This window comes from Zeugodacus cucurbitae, chromosome 2, assembly GCF_028554725.1.
Source record: "Zeugodacus cucurbitae isolate PBARC_wt_2022May chromosome 2, idZeuCucr1.2, whole genome shotgun sequence".
NCBI classification, from domain to species: Eukaryota; Metazoa; Arthropoda; class Insecta; order Diptera; family Tephritidae; genus Zeugodacus; species Zeugodacus cucurbitae.
Window position 1 is genome coordinate 28402794 of NC_071667.1, and position 18321 is coordinate 28421114.

General features: G+C 36.1%; 1 protein-coding gene across 2 annotated transcripts in view; it reads left to right on the top strand.

The window, feature by feature from the left end:
- The window catches only part of LOC105213641 (zinc finger protein rotund), a 161544-nt gene that overhangs the window by 136361 nt on the left and 6862 nt on the right, over positions 1-18321 (top strand). The window lies entirely within an intron of this gene.

Below are 18321 nucleotides of genomic sequence, written 5' to 3' on the forward strand. Positions count from 1 at the left end.
CAACAGGAGATTTGGCTTTGACATGATGCCGGCCTAAATTTTTTTTATGGTTTTTGAATAACTTGACACAACCGCACAAACACACACACACATATACGAAGGCACCTTCGTACAATACCTTGGGATTGTTCTCGCTTTGAATGCTTTCTATGGTTTTTATTTTTTAGCTGGCGCGTTTGGTGGTCGGTGGAGCCACTCGGCTGTCGGGTTTATAAACTAGCCAACTGCGTTTGGCGCGGCAAGAGGCGAGTGCGTCTGTGTGGAGTGTGGCTGGGCAAGAGCCGTGAGCTGAAGTGGTAGAAAATATTTAAAAATGCGCTTTTGAATTTTTTCTCAGTCAAAGCGGAGCAAAACGTAAACGGCGAAGGAGTTTAGTGGGTGGGCCGACAAATGCCGCTGGCTAGGCATCTCAGAGGAGTAAGGTAGTGAATGTAAAAGGAGTAAAACCAATTGAAAAGTTACGGAAATGGCAGTAAAGTTTTGTTGTTGTGTCAAGCAGCGCTACAACGAAGATAATAACATTGCCATGGAAGGTGATGATGAAGTTGACGAAGGATGTGTTTTTGATGAAGGACACTTTCGAGAGCTTTGGTAGAAAACAGCCCGAATATGTCTTAATGTATTTGGAAAAATCTTAGCAAAAACTTATGTCGCATAACTGCTGCGATGCGCAGTAAAGAAACTTTGACGACAAAGAAACGGCAGCGATAGTTATGCAGCGCGTTTGAGTTGTGAACTTGTGGATTCTGTGTGGGTTTTTTGTTTTTGAAAGGGTTGCAAATTTATTTACACAAGTAGATATTTACATTTCAGTTTGTATGTTTCACAATTTATACCTGTGGTGGATTATGCACGGAATTTTTTGGTCGGTAATTACCAATCTTAAAATAATACATACTAGGCTCTGTGGTGATTACCATTCATGACTTCCGCATATTTTGAGTGGTAATCAAGCCACTTGCTAAAGCTTCGAATGAATATTTATAGATTTAAATATGGTTCAGTACTGCATTTATTTTGTACGCTTATGGTTTGCTTTCCGAAATAAATATGTTTTAATTGATAATAATCGATATTTATTGTTGAAAATTGATAAACATAGAACATAAACAGTTGTTGTGATTTATTACGAAATTTTAGAAAACGGTAGATGTGGAATTTTCGGTCTATATATTCGGAATGTTAGCATAGCATAAAGTGCATAACGCAGTATTTTCGCTGTCTTCGCAATACTTTTTAATTTCCGCCGCAAAGCATAGGGACTGCCCCAACAATAGCTTAACTCTGATTTAACGCTAAAAAATTAGCGCGTGATTTGGCTGAGCTGTTTATGATTCATTTCTATGGACAAACCTTGGCATTGTAATGCTATTGTGGCATTAAAATAATCATCATTTTTTGATATTTACACGCGGTGCTGAAACGCTGACTAAACCGAAAGTTATGGATGAAATAAGCCACCTCCAGATATCTCTACAAGAATGCGAGCGCAATGGCAGACAAGTGATGAAATGCGGTGCATAGAAGAATAATGAATGTAGTATATGCTCGAAATGATAATGACATTGAGCTAAAAGGATGACATTAGAATAACGGTAATGACCGTTGCACTTGCAACTGCTAATGAAGTTGCGACAACAATAGAGCGCTATTCCGCCTGTTAGCTGCAACATGTACACTTATGCGTTATTGTTGTTGAAATAGTGTTGTTGTCATTTCATTGTTTCCACCATTGTGTTACTGTCTTCTCAACAACCGCTTGCAACAAAAAACTGCCAACTGTGTATGTTTGTAGGCAAGACTACTGACCGGCGCGCCAACAACCAACAACCAACACCAACACATATATTGCTATTAGAGTGGCCGACATCGGCGGCCTTCATCAATAACACAGCCGTATGCGGCGCTAACATAACCACCCACCCAACAGCCAACCGCCCCACGATTTACGCCGCTCACACCAACTATCAACCCTAAGCAAGCAAGCAACATCATCATCAGCTGCGCTTGGCTGCTGCGGCAACTGCGACGCTAACTGCGGCTTGGTCTGCCTAACTATGTTTTTTACATTTCGTTCCTTCCGTTTTTGTTTTTATTTCGTCCTTTTTGCCTTTTTATTTATTTTTGCCTTTTTTCGCCATGTCGCCTGTGTGCGTGCACGGCGCTGCCGCCGCTGCCACCGCTATTGCTGTTGTTGCTGCTGCTGCTCTTTGGCATTTTTTCGTATTTTGCGGCACTCTTAGCTTTGGAGCTGCATCAATGGCTGTTTGTGTGCGCGCGGGTGTTATTATCTGTTTGTGTGTGTGTGTATGTATCGAGCTGTGTTAGCGTGCGCTACTCTTCCTGTCTGCCCACCGCGGCACGTGTTTGTGTGTCAGTCGGGCCCCCCAAAAAATATATTGTTTCAGATTTTTTCATCATCGCTTTAGTTGGGTTTTTACATTGGTGACGGATCGTGCTCTCGTTTGCTGTATGACGCTTCGAAGCGCGCCGCACTTTCGCATTGGCACAACGCTTCGTATACGCGACGCGCGCTTAATTAACGATGACAACAACAACCAAAACAACAAAAAACAGCAACAATATGCAATAACAATAAATAAATAAATTTTAAAAAATTATCACTAAGCGCCACTAAAATAAATCGCATAAAAAATTACGCACCGCCTATTGCCGCTCGGATGTTCCAAGCGCTCGCCGCGTAATTTAAATCACCCGTGCATTTCCGACCGCTTCACGGCTGTGCGGCAGTAGTGGTCGCAGCGACTTGCAATTTGCGTGCAGCAAATCATACGCGACGCACGTCAAGCACGCATCTACAAGATTTTACAGCACGCGTGTCTAGCAACAACAGGCCACTGTCAGCAGCTGGCGCTTGGTAAAGTCACAACATAACTGTTTGCGACACTCGCAGGAGCGCGTCGTTGTTGTCGGTTGCGCGCGCGTTTCGCTGCAGCAGCAATTGCCACTCGTACACTGCTTGTCTCCCAAGACAGCAACCGCGACAAAAAGAAAATTAAATAAGCATAAATTACGTACTTAAAGAAATTGGTAAAAAAGTTATTTACAAAAGTCAGTGTTGTTGTTAACTCCGTTCTCTTTCTACAAGTGGCGGTTCGCGTTTGTAGAAAGTGCTCAACCGCGCAGTGCCCCACCGAAAGTGCTTCAAAAGCGTTTCTTCACTACGGTTCAGAAGAAGAAATCTTTTGGTGTTGTTGTTGTGTCAGTAGTTTGCTCTTTCTGTGCATTGCTTCTTGGCATCGTCGAAGGAAAGCGGCAAAACGTGAGAGCGCCGCCAAAGAGTGACCTTCAACCTGCGTCGCGCCTCTTTCGCCACATTGCACAGTTCGCACACAAATAAATGCTCACAATTTTTAATATTTACTTCCGCTTATCTATGGATATGTGTTGTTGTTGTTAGAAGGTTGAAGCATAAACTTATATTTGTGTATATGTATATACATTCATATATTTGTATTTATATATATCTTGTCTGCCTTACTCGCGACAATCTTATGGTGCCGTTGCGTGTATGTGTGTGTGTGTTTCTTTTAAGCAATGGCTTCACGACTGTTCTACAAGTGTTTCTTTGCGATTTCCTTAAGAATCTGCGTCGAGACGGATATGTTTCTTTCAGTATGAGTGAGTCCACAATCGTCGAGTTCGCTTTTGCTCGAGTCGTTAGTTTATTTATATGTGTTAAAATACATAATATAATAATCCGTTAAAATCAACTGTTGACTTACAAGCGAAATAAAAAATAATGTATTAAGACTATATATTGCCACCAGATTTGTTTGTATTTAACGAGCGAGTGATATATTAATATAATAATAACTTTTTTCTAAAATAATTTTTCGCCTTATAATTACTTCTGCAAGCATGCAGATTTGCTGTATTTTGTGGTTCAAATGAAATAATTTCAATTATAAAGTTTTTTGAATCGTAAGTACTCGTGCCAGGGGATATGCCTTTACTCAAAACAACTTTTCACTCTTTGATTTATGGATGTTATTCGATTTTTACCCTTCCTAAACGTATACTGAAGGTCTGCCGAAATCATCGGAATAAAAATTATGAAATAACTTCCTGAGCAATGAAAAAGAAAATGTTCCCAAGATCCTACATAGAATACTCGTTAAATATAATACAAAAACTAAAAACTCTTAAAAATATCTCCCTAAAAATTTGTTACTGTTTAGCAATCTTTCTTCTTATCGCTTTAAACAAAAACAAACAAGTAAGGAAGGACTAAGTGCATGTGTAGCCGAACACACAATTTGACCCATATATTCGGCATAAAGTACAACAGAAAAACGAAAATTCCTCATAATATATAGTATATAGGCAGAGTTAATGAACCGATTTCACTCATTTTCATCACCAACATACATTATAGCTAAGATTTAATTTGGCTAAGAAATTTCACATATTAACCGACGTAAAGCTATTAAGACGATCGTATTTTTGAAAATCCTATATTTAGGTATATAAGAGCTAGGGGAAGTTATGACCCGATTTTAACCATTTCTGGTACAGTGACACACTATTAGAAGAAAAAGATTTCGTCTGAATTAAATTTAGATATCTAAGAGATTTGCCGACATTTTCGTGGAAAATTACCATAAGGCACTGAGTCCTTCATATTCGATATCCGGGGCATTGAAAAGTTATAGTCCGATTTCGGAAATTTTTTCACAAGTGATGCTACAGATCATATACACTATTTGTGTAAAGTTTTATTTCGCTATCTTCATTGGTTCGTTATGTATATATTATAAAGTTAAGGAATAAGATGGAATTCAAAATTGAGTTATATGGGCAGTTGTCGTGGTTGTTAACAGATTTCATTCATTTTCCACACGTGTCATCAGAGTGTCAAGAAAATGCTATAAACCGAATTTAATTGAAATCTGGGCGGACGGACAGATATACATACATTCGGCATTCGGATTTTGACTCGCCACGTCACTCTGATCATTTTGATATATATGTCGTATAGTTTTATGGCTTACAAACAACCGTTATGTGAACAAAACTATAATACTCTCTTAGCAACTTTTGTTGCGAGAGTATAAAAAGCAAATCTACAAGCAACAAGCCAGAAAAGGTTGAATTTTGGCGCAACTCACTAAATTCATCAATATTGGGGCAATAACTCATATCTTATTTCTTGAACTGTACCTAAAGTATTTTTGAGGAAACATTTCCTCCTAAATTCAATGAAATAACTCACATATTGACCAATATGGTCGGAATAAAGACAATGAGAATAAGGTCCATCATTACACATTAGGTTGGCAAATATCTCCCTTGCGCCTTTTTGCCTTTTGAATTTCGCGGCCATGTATAAAGCGCTATAGAGCTCGTATCTGGCAATACTATACATCTTTGAAAGGTCTTGCAATAACCTAAAAAACGACGCTATCCATGATTGATCAGTTTGGATATATCGACGTTGTGAAATTTCAGATTAAAGCAATTTTAAATCAGATGTTGAAGAAGCGAAAATTGGCATTACTTTTTGAACAAAAACATTAACATGTAACCTTTGTATTTGAGTTAGCGTTGTTATCATCCAGGTGTATCTATGTTCATACTATATCATAAAATGTCAAAAGAAAATGTTTTACCATTGCATAAATGAGCATCGGCCCCGACCCCTACGCCACCCACTACTAATTACCCCGGACATACACCATTTTGGTTTATATAGAGTACTTAGCTTAAGAGATAAATACAGTTGAACTTCCCTAACTTGAATCACGATAATCCACAAAAACAGTTCCAGTTGGAGAGACTTCGAGTTATGGAAGGTAATTTGTATGAAATTTGACTACTATTGCCAATTCAAAATTTCGATTTATAGAGAACATCGAGTAATAGAAGTTCAACTGAATAATGGGGACGGTTTAGGGCCCCTTTCCAGAGCATTTTCCAGGCATTTTCATACATATGTATGTATATATCTCAATTCTCACTGAAGGCAACGGTTGGAACATTTTCATTGCACTGAAATAATTTAATTTTTACTATAACTATTAAAAGCTTTCCAACACGTTGCTGCAAATTCCAATAGAATTAAAATTAACCGTCGGATAGGTTGTTATTACCACTTTATTCCAAAATATGATTAAATTGAAGAATTACCGTATAATGCGTTCCTTAATGCTTTGTTCGACAATAATACTGCCTTTCTTTCTAAGTTTTAGTTTTTCATATAAATATAGACTGTTCGAAAACTATCCAGCATCGGTTTGAGGCCCATATTGCATCGTTTTTCAATTTAAATTTTGGGAACCGATTGGAGTTTAGAAAAAAATTTTAGCAAAACGCATTTCTCTCTTAAGGTAGTATTATATATCAATTCCTTTAAATTGGGATACTACCGCATTGTTTGATATATGAATAATTTCGATATAATGTATCCAAAACGACAGTGTAAATACAGACTCTTCCACAAAAATTCATTTCGAGAGGTTGATAATTAATAACAAATTTATTTTCCTTGTCATGTTTGATGCGATTCCTGTTCTTCCCAAGCATATTTTTCACACCGTCCATGTCATCACCATCTCAATGAGCAACAGAGATCAATTCCATTATGTTTTGGAGAAGCGGCACGGCGCCAGCATTGATTATAGGGATAATGTGTCAGTTGCTGAGTCTGTCGTATGACAAATCTCTTAACAAGCTGGAACACCCAAAGAGTATCACAGAGCTTTTGTAGACTACAACAACAACACAAGAACCAGCTAACTAAGGCAGCCAGTCAAGTCGAGGCATACACAGTGAAGGCAATCCAAGCAAATCTGTTAGCGTCGGTAATTTGATAGGCTGTGAAGAATGCCGAAGTACCGTTTTCGACTACAGTTTAACGCATACTTATTTGCACTTCTTCACTTGCCTTCTTTTCGAGGCAAAATAGCAACAGCTGTTGTGCAAAAATATCAAAACTATTAGCATCGAGTATCGAGTGCAAGTGTGGGTAGATCCAAGAATGAATCAAAATTAGCGTACAAGTATGATAGCGGACCGTCTGCAGCAGGTGTTGTTGTGTGAGAAGCAAAGCTACGAATGCAGGTGTGATCATAAGTTGAAGTTGAAGGATAAGCGACAGATATGCGTGCGTCGCTGGCATGGCCAAGTGGCAAGGATCACTCCGTTCGGCAGATCAGTAATTCAAAGGCGCGCGTAATGGAAACAACGTTTTCGCTCAGGTTTCGGTGGATCGGGATAAAGATAAACACTTTGTGTGCTAGTGATTTGCCAAATAAGAACTATTTTACTAGTGTAGTGTACGAAATGTTGAATAGTGAATCGATATTATATTATAAACTGAGTGTTTCGTTAATCCATTAGTGGCACCGTTATTTGAATTTAATAATTATAAATTAATATATATATATTATATATATTTCATACATAGATCAAAATGCTATTTGTATTATCCGATTTAAAGATTATATGATACACAGACTGTTTGTGATTTCAATACAAGACATAGCGTAATATTTGCTATATATATGTTAAAATATTAATACTATATACATATGCATATCAGCGTCGACAAGTAGTTGTTAGTCAACTGATTGTAATAAGGCCCAGTTGGTTAGAGAATTTGTTTCCAGAATTTATATATTATATTTACATCTACACTGTAGAACACTCGGCTGGGTATTGAACCATATTTACTTTTTCCGGGAGATTGAGCCATAAGTAAAAAATCGTGTGTTCTTCGATTTTCGAAGTTAGCCGCCAAAATCGAAATATTTGCTTTCGAAGGTCGAAAAAAGGCTTTTTAAACAAAATATTAATTACTGTATCTTATATGACAGAAGTTATAAGGGGTTGGATGTACGAAAAAATAAAAGCTTATTTGTATTTCGAAAAATACAAAATTCCAAAATTTGTTTACGGTTGTGAATGTAGTTAACGACCTTTCTTCTGATGTGCGTATTTATATAATTTCAATATAAATCTTTCAGGAAAAACACTTGAATAAAAAATTATATACCTATTTATTATTTACTTATGACTCAATCTCCGAGGAAATTTATATTTGGTCCAATCCACAGAAAAAAGTCGATTTTGACGTATAGTGTAACGGATTTTTAATATTCTGAATCTTAAGTTTTTAAAAATTATTACATTTCTGACTTCTTGGAGTGATGTTTGCAATTTTTGTGCCAGTGACTGAAGGTCTCACGCTGCAATGGAATTCTTAAAATATTTTCTTTGTGAAAATAATATACATAAATCTATATATGTATATCACAACATTGGTTCTTAATTACTTAATCATCCTTTAATCAAATATGTAACCTGTTGGTTAAAAAAATGTATTCATTATTCATGTTTTCACTCGTATGAGAACGTTCAATAAAAAACGTATAAAAACAACAAAGGTCTCTTCGAATTCTAATTCCTAATTCTCCTTGTTTTCTCCCAGCAAGCCACATTACACTCAATTCTATTGACGTCAACTGGGAAAAGAGTGTGAAATATTTAGGACTGATACTAGACCCTAGACTAACCTTTAAAGACCCCGTACTTTATATTGCGAAGAAAATTAACATGTTAGTTCGGACATTATATCCATTTATAAACCGGAAATCAGAACTTAGCATAGCTAACAAAATGTATCTGTTCAGGTCTATTTTCCAGGCGGTAGTTTTTTATGGGGCACCAGTATCGCAGACTCCCACGTCCATAAACTTCAAGTGACTTCAAATAAAATAATAAAAATGATTTTTAATCTTCCATGGCATTTTTCTACCGCGAAGTTACATGACAAAACTAATGTTGAGTTAGTCGCAACTAGATTAGCCCGACTACATGAGAGGTTTAACGATCGTTGTGAATTTTCAACGTACTCACATATTAATGAGTTAATAATATGACCACTACCAAATGATATCTTAGTTATTAGTTATAAGTTAGAAGTTAGTAAATTAAGCTATTATTATTCAAGGGTTTTTCTGTAAATTTTTCCCTACTTAAAATTTATATTATAAGTTGAAGTGAAATAAATTGAATTGAATTGAATTGAATAATTCCTTACGAGTTTATTAAGACTATTTCGTCGTATGCATGACATTTTGAATCCTTATATAACTTATTTGAAAGTGATAAATCACGAAATCTGTTAAATCTAAATGTTTTATGAACGATTTATAATTTTCTATGCATACGACTTTTGTGGTATGGGAAATATTCGTTATACTTATGTAGGGAAAATAAATTATTAACTGAGTTTTGAACTCTAAATATACAGTCGAACTTCCCTAACTCGATCCACATCCACATCATAATCCACAAAAAAAAACATCGAGTTATGAAAAGTAATTTGTATGAAATTTGACTTTTATTGCCAATTCAAAGGAACGAGTTATAGAAGTTTAACTGTATAAAATTCGTTTAATAATATCAGCAGTTCTTCAACACACGAATTATTAGTATATCATATGATCATGTGCTGGACCAATCTTCCCAACCGAACTTCACAATTATTTGAGTCCAAGTACCCGTCTTTGAAGTGGAAACAAGCATCTAGAACGTATGCATATGCTTTAGTTATAATTTTTAGAGTGTATAAATAAAACATATTTTTTCTAGTTGTATGTATCTTATATACTTATTTTTGAATAGTATGAACGAGCCACAGATTTCCGCCCATTCATACATAAGTACATAGGTGCTCAGAACAGCGTATCCAGCAGGAAAATGTAATAAACCACAATGGTATTGTACTTATGGCGCCTGCTACACGTTCAATATTTAATGAGATATTTGGATCGCGATCCTGTATTGCGATATTTGTTGAACGTTTAGCGTGCAATATTGATGGATTACGAATTTTAATATTTTGAAATCCAGATCATGGATCTCGGATCGAGTGATAATTATTTCACGTGTAGCATATTTTGTAGCATTTACATGCCCGAATCGGTAAAAGGCAATAGTCCCAATTTTTTAAAATCAACTATATTCTAATTAAATTTTATAATTTCTTTAATTTTATTATTCATGAACATTAATTATAATGTTTACAGTTGAATCTTTGCCAGAGCTATGCAACTCATCTTACAAAGGTTTTCTTGATAACGTCCAAATATTGGATGAATATTATGAATTGCATTGTACTTATGGCGCCTGCTACACGTTCAATATTTAATGAGATATTTGGATCGCGATCCTGTATTGCGATATTTGTTGAACGTTTAGCGTGCAATATTGATGGATTACGAATTTTAATATTTTGAAATCCAGATCATGGATCTCGGATCGAGTGATAATTATTTCACGTGTAGCATATTTTGTAGCATTTACATGCCCGAATCGGTAAAAGGCAATAGTCCCAATTTTTTAAAATCAACTATATTCTAATTAAATTTTATAATTTCTTTAATTTTATTATTCATGAACATTAATTATAATGTTTACAGTTGAATCTTTGCCAGAGCTATGCAACTCATCTTACAAAGGTTTTCTTGATAACGTCCAAATATTGGATGAATATTATGAATTGCTGGGCAGCAAAAACAAAAGCCAAACACGATCTTCTTCGGTTTTCTTCCGACACTTAATAAAAAAAAAAAATACGAAAAAATAAACATTTAATAGGTACAGTTTTTAAAATATTTTTTTTTTATAAATATTGACGTAATATGTATTGAACATGTAGCAGTCGTGAAGTGTTCACACGCAATCCATCAACATTCAATATAGACCGCGATCTAAGTATCACGATAAATATTGAACGTGTAGCAGGCGCCTATGGAATATCAGTTTATCAGATGAAGATTTGACAAATTTAAAACTAATTCCTAGATATGTACATATGTATGTGAAAAGATACATTTACTTTAGTTCCGTGTTAATACTTCAACTCTTAAATTACCTACTCTTTATGGGCCTTTTTCGCTGTTTTCAATCCTTTATAAATTGTTCCAATACTCGACAAAGACTGTTTCTTTATTATTTGTTTTTTATTGTTCTGCAGATTTGTAGTAATTTTTATTCAAAATTTCGTTTTACTTTAAAGCTAATGCCACTACTTGCCAGTTATAGTCAACTCCAACGATTCGATACAGTTGTTGTAGAACATCTGTATTCTCGAAAGGTCATTGGGACCTAGACCATTTGAAAACAATATCTTCTTTCATCAACCATTAGAACAATTGAGTTTCCCTGCAGGGCATATACGTAATCGCACTTTGGTATGCATCTAAAAGCAGATATATATGTATGTAAGTACATATGTAAAATAATAAAAATAATTAATTAATACAGTACGCTAAATTAAATAAATGAAAAACAATAATTATAATCAAAAAGGAAATAAAATATGCAGGTTTATATAAGAATGCAACAGTAAAACTATTTGCTATGCAAAATTTCAAATGAAAAAAATTAAAAAAACTACTTTTAATTAACAAAGAACATAGAATAATTTCGCTCATATATACGGATTAAAATTAAGCTATACATAATACATGCAGATATACATATGCATATGTGCTGTCAAACTCTAACACATTCATCATTATTTATACAGATACATACACAGCCGCGGTCAAAGTAATAGGTGGCGTACTATAAATATCTATTAATAATAATAAAAATTAAAATCTCAACGGGAAGTGTCATGCTAATTAAGAGCTTACTGTACAAAACTGTAAAATTGATTACAAAACTGTCAAATCTGAACTGATCGCTTAAAATTGATTCGTACAAGAGTTCGTGCCATTAATGATATCTGGTTTGGCTCGCTTCCATTATCTTGACCGCAACTGTATATGCAAAATCAAACCTACTCAGCCACATCCGCTTCTTTTCCCACAAAATCATTAATTATATTTTATACTGTGGTTTGAGATTTGAATTTGCATAAACAAACTACATACATACTATATATATGTATGTACATATATTGGAATGCATTTATGTATGAAGTTATGTTATTAAAAAATTATAAAACTGTACATATTTATGATAAAAAATGTAAAAAATTCCACCAACGATAAAGTACGATAGAGTGTGTCAAAGCAACATTTTATTTATTTATGTGTGTCGCACATTAGGGTTGTGTACGTAATGTTGTAGAATAACATTTATTTTTTTGTCATCGCTAAGTACTTTGATTTTAAATAATTCTTCCCAAAGCCGTGATTTTCAAGCTAAGAATTGGAGTACTTTTAACAGCACTTGCCTTCCGGTGATTTCTTTTATTAGAATACTTAGCATTAACTGGATTTTCAAGAAATTAAAGAATAAAAGCTTAGTTACACACCGAACCGAAAATAGAAAACAATTCGGCTTACACGATTATTTTATGGATTGTCATGCCAACGTAAATTCTCCTCTCTATATAGTTCGTTGGTCGTGCGGTATAAACTCAGCACAATAATTCTTTTCGGTTCACTCTCTGAGCAGCTTGAAATTTAATGATAATAATCTTAAACATTGTTGTTCTCCTGAAGCAGCTATCGCAGCAAATTTCCCGAATTGCAGTCGCCTCAGAATTCAGATTAGCTCTTTCCGGCATTTTTCGTCGTCGGAAACATTGAAATTCCAATATAATCTTGTTTCGAGGTTGAAATAAAGTTGAAAATTCGCAGGAATGTGGTCAGTTATAAAGTGATTAACTATAGTGAACACTGTAAATTAAGTACGAATATAGTACAAATGTAGTATTTATTCCAAACTAGAATATACAGAGAAACCTCTTCTAACGGACGCCTCTGTTAAATGGATACCTTCCAAGTTATATTTGTAGAAGAAATGACCCTCTATTAAGCGTACACCTCTCTAGGGAAGACAAAAATCGCTCGACGGTGAGTGTCCGTCCAAGGGAGATTTCACTAAATGTGATAATAGTTAAAACACTCCAGTCCGTCATGGTAGTGGAGAAACAAGAGCGAGAGTGGGCCATCCAAATATGAGTGATAGTTACCCGGCTTTTAGCTTGACTTGAAAATGTCTGCCAGCTCCATACGATTACCTTCAAAATCTCCTACATCAATTTAAAGGCCATAGGTAGATAAAAGCCTTTAGGGAAATAATGTACAACAACGAAAGTATTCAGAATGTAGACGCTTTCTTGAACAGTCAAACAGTCTAATTTATCTGTAAAATAGGTAAGTGAATTCCACTATTCTTGCATGGGGCCAGAATAACATGTCGGCCTTTGGGCAGCACACATCTAAATTGGGTATCCGCTACATTCGCGTTAAGTTCTAGATCCTTTTACATATGTATTAGGCAGCGTACAGTTTGATTTTGGAGGACTGTCAGCATACTAGCAATTGGACTTTGGTGTGTTTGTGCCACAGATATGTTTGGCGTATACGCTCTTCTTACTTTGTTTGATCAGTGGCTGATTGTTCTTTGTAAGTCGAACAAGTTGCGTTTCCTTGATCGGTGTTAAAAAATCGCTTTCCTTTGCCAATGTTGTCAACTAACTCACCGATTTTCATGTTATAGTAATCGACAGTTTCTACCCTTACTGGCTCTTGTGACCCCTCTGTACGAGGCCGGTATGAACACAATGAAACTCAGTAAATCGTAGAATATGCTGAGACAGATTTAGGTTAATACTTAAAGAGTTTTCTTATCCAAACAAGCCGAGTACAAACAAGACGGTTGTGTCATGAAACTTTGACAGTATTCTGCTTAAGATTAGTGCTCTAAGACAATGTTAAATATTTTTTGTTGGTGGATAAGCTCTTTCAAAGACTTCTGAATCCCTGTATGCAACAGGTCTGCTGTCAAATCACCAAAAGGTGATTCATAGTAACTCCCCTATCTATTTTTGAAATACGTTTATTATTTTTACCATTTCACTTTTTGGTGAACTTTTACCGTTCGAAATGCGAAAGAACGAAGATACAAACAAAACATAACGCCAAATAATTCACTACCGAGTTTGTCGCGCCGGATCTTTTTTTTTGCATTGCTTAGAATATGTTTTAGAGCATGTTGCGACATTGGCGATGCAGCGGCAGCAGAGTTTATTGGCACGTCACGTGTATTTTGGCGGTCCTCTTATACATCATGCAGTATTTACCTACATACATACATGCATATATGATTGTGTGAGAGTTTGCGCTTTTGTTTAGAAACGTTTTTATGCTATATTATTTACAAACTCACCACGTGCGTCAAATTCAATAAATTCCGTTACACATAGTACTATGTAAGCGCTCGCCATACCAGCTATCTGTATCCGCACATACATACTTGGATGCCATACAAACATATGTATATACATACATATATATGTACGTCTGTGGCTTGGGTTGTACGTGCGATTAGAAATTAGAGGCGCGCAAAAGCGTTGCTCGTGAGAGAGGAGATTGACGGCAAATAAAATGTGTAAATTTCATAGAATTGCGATTTTTTCTACACAGTTCACATATGCACACATACAAACACTAGTATAACCAGATATGCAGTTCCGCGTAAAATCCCATATATGTATATATATAAGTAAATGTGCTTGTATGTTCATAAATATTTTTTTTCTAATCACAATCTCCACTCAAAACGCGGTCGGTTGGTCACAACACAAACACAAAATACCGCCGGTAAGCCAACACAATCCATTACCGATGCGTGTGTGTGTGTTTGTATTGGCGCGCTTGTGTTCATTCATTCTAAATTCATCGCGCCGGAATTTGAATATTTCTATTTCTAAAACAATTTTTTTCGTATCAACATTTTCGCTGTCGGCTTTTTGTATTACTTTAGTACTTTTTGCTGCGCAAATATTCGCGACAGTTTGTGTTTACATTTATTTGTTGATTCTCTTTGCTGTGTGTTTTTATGGCAGGTTTAGCTTTTTGATCTTCTTTTGACTTAGTTTTGTTTAGAAATGTATGTATGTATGTATGTCAGTTGGCATTAGTCCGTAGTTTTAACGCCTAGCGTAACACTGACCTTGATAAATGGGGATTTAGAAAAAGTACAAAAGACAATTTATAGTCATGAACACATCTACATATTTTATAAAATATACAAACTGACTAGGACCTACAATCATAGAACTCACTTCAATATATGTACATACATATGTATGTGTAATAAGTTCCGACCAATAGTTGGGCCGAACCTGATATGCTTTCCTGCCACAACATATTCGAAACTATGTATCTTCTTGTGTCCTGATTATTGCTTCGAGTAAGATATAGGGTTATATATATCAAAATGAACAGGGCGACGAGACGAGTCCGTCCGTGCAACGGATAACTTGAGTAAAAATTGAGATATCTTGACGAAACTTGTCACAAATGTTCCTTGGGACCGTGAGAGGATTACTATTGAGCGAAATTGGACCACTGTCATGCCCACAAAATGGCAAAAACCGAAAACATATAAAGTTTCATAATTAAACAATAAATAAAGTTATGAAAGTACAAACGATAGTATTAGGAAGGGTCATATTTTGATGTATTTTTTTTTTTTTGGAAAATGGGTGTGGTTCCGCCTCAAAATCGGTTATTTGTATATATCTCGCAAAGCAATAAAGCTCCATAAACCAAACTTATGCAATCGTTTCCTTTAGCCACTTCTTAATACAGTCCAAAAATGAAAGAAATCGGATAATAACCACGCCCACTCACCATACAAAGGTTAGGTTGAAAATTACTAAAAGTGAGTTAACTCACTAACGAAAAACGTCAGAAACAATAAATTTCACAGAAGACATAGCAGAAAGAAGCTGAACTCAGATTTTTTTACATAATAGAAAATGGGCGTGGCATCGCCCATTTATAGGTCAAAAACCATATCTCAGTAACTACTCGACAGATTTCAATGAAATTCGGTATAGAACACTTTCTTGACACCCTGATGATACGTGTGGAAAATGGATGAAATCGGTTCACAACCACGACAACTCCCCATATAACTAAATTTTGAAGTCCATCTTATTTCTTCACATTATAAGATATACATAAGGAATCCATGAAGATAGCGAAATAAAACTTTACACAAACACTGTATATGATCCGTGGCATCACTTGTGGAAAAATTGTCTAAATCGGTCTACAACTTTTCAATGCACCGGATATCGAATATGAAGAACTCATTGCCTTATGGTAATTTTTCACCGAAAATATCGGTAAATTTTTTAGATATCTTAATTTAATTCAAAGGAAATCTTTTTCCTCTAATAGTGTGTCTCTGGTTAAAATCTGGTCATAATTTCCCCTAGCTCCCATATACCTAATATTAGGGGTTTGAAACTTTCAATGGACTTTATACTATATATAGTATGTATATGCCGAATATGTCAGTCACATTGTGTGTTATCTTAATAAAAATATAGCAATAAATTGCGAGAGTATAAAATGTTCAGTTGCTCCCGAACTTAGTCTTTCCTTTCTTATTATTCATTATTGTTAGTAAAAATGATAAATCGCATTAACAGAGCAGGGATAATGTTAATAAGGATCGTTTGTGTTTTTCTTTGCAATCAATCAAATTAGTACATTTGAACTTCCCGAGTTAGAGAGACATCCGAGTTACAGAAGGTATTTCGTATGGATTAGACTTCTATTGCCCAATTAAGAGTTCGAGTTATGGAGAACTTCGAGTTATAGACATTTGAGTTACGGAAGTTCAACTGTATTAAGGATAATTACCACTTTCCTTGAGAAAGTCTTTAAGATTAAAAGATTTCAAGTGATAACCCGACAGGTGATGTAAATATTATTCTAATTTCTGAAGGCGGTCTTCGACGATAGTGACTTGGTTAGTAGCTTCTGCAAGTTCTTCAAAATGGTGATTTGCGTAGAATGAGGTTGAGATGAAATATTCCATCGATTATATCGGGCTGCGTACCAATGTCATTTTGAAATTGAGTTTTGGCTGTCACAAGCAAATTTCGGGATGTAGTATAGTCGTTGGAGACAATTACTCTAGGCTTGTTGTTGATCTGGAGGTTTATTTGGGATGCAGTGAGAATAAAAGTTTGACGATTGAAGGGCAAAGTTAATAGCTTACTGCAAATACTCATGACTCTGTGCCGAGAGTTAAAAAATAGCATATAAAAGTTTTGTCTATTTAGATAAAGTAATTATTATTAATTGTAGTTAATGAAAGACCAAAATCATAATTAAAACTCTCGAGTTAAATTAATTGTAAAGTAATAAAGGTCGTATCGTTAAATTGACCAATAAAACAGTGCGAAAACACGGATAAAAGGCGCGTCATGGAAGGCCGTCTCATCGAGTACCGCCCAATTGGCGGCGGTCTTGACTACCATCACAATTCGCCGCTCATTGGCGAAATACCACCAGCCGGTGGTGACTATACACATGCCGTCCATCGCTCCATCGATCAATTGCGCAACAGTTTGAACGAGCGTGTCGCGCTCGGACCGTTGAGCGTATTTTCGAACTCATCCGCCGATTTGCGTTCATCGGTATTATCCTACAGTCAGCAGCAGCAGCAGCAACAACAACAGCATCATCAACAAGCCACCCAACCGCAGCATGGACAGCCGCATCCCACGCAGCAACAACAACAACAACTGTCTGCACAATACGCGCAGCTGTCAGCCACTAATACCAACAATGCCAGCGGTAATGATTTGCTTGCACAACAACAACAGAAAGTTAGCACCACTACAGGTGTTGCTCAATCAACCGCTGTGACAGTCGCCAGCGGCAACAACAACACCAATAATGCAGTAGGCAACGGCGCTTCACTTGCTGTAAAGCTGACCGTCGACACGAATGCGATTGTTAGTTCGACGGTACCGAACGGTGCAACAGCGGCCAATAGCGGCGGCAGCAGTGGAGGCGGCATAGCTTCCGCTGGCTCCGGCAATGCCAGCAGTGTTAGCGGTGGTGCTGGTGGCGGTGGCGGTGGTCGCGGTCGCAAAGCACGCATTTATCCAAATCCTAATCAACACATTATTGTGACCAGCAACAGCGTGGACCATCACCACGCTGCAGCGGGACGCCATCATCATATTGCCAGCGATGGCGTGGGGGGTGGCAGTGTAGGATCGACAACCAGCTCACCGCGTCACATGGATGTCAAAGATGCGAAGGTACTTAAGATCAATCATCGTGCCTCTTCTCCTATGTTTTAGTTGCAAACTGAATAAGCTCGTACGTTTAATGTAAATACAAATTTTGTTTCGATGCTTGTCCATTAATGGCTAATGAAATAAATAATAGTCCATACGACTGTCCGCCGAGACGTGCATATGTATGTATTGGACCGATTTTATTTATAGGACAAACAGGGGAGATATTTCGATTTTAGATGCTCACTTAGAAAAACGGAGGAATCTCCTGGAAAAAT